Source organism: Octodon degus, unplaced genomic scaffold, assembly GCF_000260255.1.
Source record: "Octodon degus isolate 3935 unplaced genomic scaffold, OctDeg1.0 scaffold00006, whole genome shotgun sequence".
Taxonomy (NCBI): domain Eukaryota; kingdom Metazoa; phylum Chordata; class Mammalia; order Rodentia; family Octodontidae; genus Octodon; species Octodon degus.
In genome coordinates, this window is record NW_004524582.1 from 22,368,779 (window position 1) to 22,371,588 (window position 2,810).

Here is a 2,810-nt window from a genome sequence, read left to right on the forward strand (position 1 = left end):
CCACCGAAGGACACAGGAGGGAAGACATGGAGCCGCAAAGCAGCCACTATGTACAATCTACTGATGGCCAGGATCTTTTTCACAAAGTGGTACAGATGAAGTACAGCTTCAGTTTCAGGAACCTATTTTGGACTACAAGCAACATTATTCACAATAGTAAGGGACCTGGGGTGCTTTTGCATATGAAAGAACACTCAAAGGCCATGTGTAAATGTATCACAAGGTTCATAGGTGAGTATGGACATGACTTTATATTAGCCTCATCATTGTCTGGTTGAAGTTGGTTTGCTATTTTCTTTTTGATTCTGTGTGTACCTGGCTTATCTTCATAAGAGACTCTGAATACTTCTGGAACAAAATAGGTAGTAATTGAATACTGCTTAACACTACATATTCCTTGCAAGTTAGGTCTGACAAAGAATGGTTACCATCTGACCTACATTTTTAAAAAATAAAAATCATTCTTTTTTACAAAAATACCCATACATGTGGACAAATTATATCTACTATTTTTAAGGAATAAAAGACTCTGAAAATTGCTTAACCTTTATTCTGTTAGTACCAAAACTGCTTTTCCTTTTCCATGTTAGCTCTCTGTCCCTCCTCCTGGCTTCACTAGATATTTCAAAATAAAATTGATCTCTGGGCATATGATCCATGAAAAAAATTATAGTTTAAAAATTATTCAGAGACTGAGCGTGGTGGTATATGCCTATAATCCCAGCTTTTGAGAGGCTGAAGACAGGAGGATCACTATGAGTCCGATCTGTGTAGTGAGACCCTGCAGACCCTGTGCTGAATACATTAAAAAAAGAAATTACTCAGAATAGGCTCTGAAATGAAGAAACATTCAAAAGATAAGTGATTTTTGCTTTAAAATGAATGCATTCATAGATCACAGGAAAGAAAGTTTTATTTCCCAAATTATCTATTTTGGTTGGCTCTTTTCTCTAAGGTATTGGCTGGTGTTCTGGCGTCAGCTGTTTCCTGTAGGCAGGGGGCTGTCATAAGCCACCCTTCCACTCTCTAATCCTTGCTGCTCTTGACTTGAGGCAGCAGCAAGTGGGCAGAGTGATGGGTGGAAGAAGGCGAGGCAGGTCTGGGAAACGGGGAGCCAGGCCCTGCCCTTGGACACAACTGCGCAGTGGCTACCCGTTTCACCTCTGATAACAGAAGCACTTAGATCTGCAGCACAGCGGCTCCTTACTTCCTCATAAATGAAGTTCCACTCCTCAGTCTGTCCCTGAGATGCTCAGAAATGCAGTTCATTGACACATCTCCTGGGTTTCTCTTCTTACATTTATGCTTAATCTGCCTTGCTACTTCTGTCTCAGCCTTAGTCAAGTCGGACCATGATGTAAGGCCCAGTGGGGGTACACCAACCTGGCCCTCCTCAATCAGAACATATTTGGAAGTAAATATTTTCTTTTCTTTCATAGAACTGTGTTTTTGTTTCTAATTTAGCACTTAACATATCTTAACATGTTCTTTTTCCAGACTTAGAGGTATTTGTGTAACTATGCTTGTCATCTCTTGGGTCTTTAGAAACTTGGTGGCAGGAGCTGTGTTGTATTCATGTTGATGTTTCTCTGTTTTGTCAGACTCCAGCATGGTGATTCACACATAGTGGGCATTAAAATATTTCTTAAACTAATGAGCAAAGAGAAAAGCAACAGAAGATGCAACAGAGGGCATTGAAAGGGAAAAAAAAACTGAAAGGAAAATGATTACTATAACCCAAGCGTGGTAAATGAAACAGATTCATCTATAGGATTAACCAAGGACTGCAGTTCTGGGAGCAAGAAGATGCTAGCACAGAAGAGGGTGGCTGAGAGGAGGTGCAGGACTCGTGAGAGACAGCTGCATTCGGTCTCCTGTTTCTTCCTGTCCCAACCCACTCACAGAGCAGTGGAAACATGCCTCGCCTCACTGGAATTCAAGGTGTAGAACATTCAAAAGTAACATCATCTCACCCAATCACAAAGCAATGCCGTCAGTGGTGAGAAAGCTTGTAGGGCCAACGTTCATTCTGGAAACCTTCAGGTTAAAGAATTTCGCAGCATGCCTGATGGGATGTTCCTTTCCATGTTCATTATACATCCCAGTTTCTGATACTTCTATTTTTTTTTTTTTCACCCTTTTCCAATTGAAAACTTGCTTACTTGGGTGTGGGGTGGAGAAGGCAGTTGCTGAGCTCTTCTTTCCTTTGTACTCATCACACACACACACACACACACACACACACACACACACACACACACACACGTCTTGGGTGCCTAGTGTGTTCTTCTCTTGTGAGGTCTTCCCTGGTTCCAGCCCTGGCCATGGAGGTCCTGTGCACCTCTGGCATCGGGTCAGTCTGCTTATGTTGTGAGTGCACTTCCCCGCCACCGCTCTGCACGCAGGCGGGACCTTTGTCTGAACCCACTGTTTAATCAGGTGAGCACCGTGGTGTCCGACACACACAAGCTCCTTAAAGAGCTGTTGAGTGAATAGGTGTCAGCTTCAAGGAAGACATACTAAACCAAAAATTGTATTGATTCACTTTAATTTACTTGAAACTACTCAGCATCCCTTACATTTGTATTTTGACTTAGAGCCTTTTGAGAATTGTCAAAGACCTTGCGAAGTTATGTTTCTCTTAAATAACAGACAAAATATAATTTTCTGAAGACTTACATGAGGCAGTGTCATTGCCAGCTGGTTTTGTCACTAAGAACATTTAGTAAAATTTTTGTTGCCATTCTCTTTAATTTGTTTAAATATTTATAAACATGAGTTTCCAGAGAATTCATATCAGGGGTTATTGC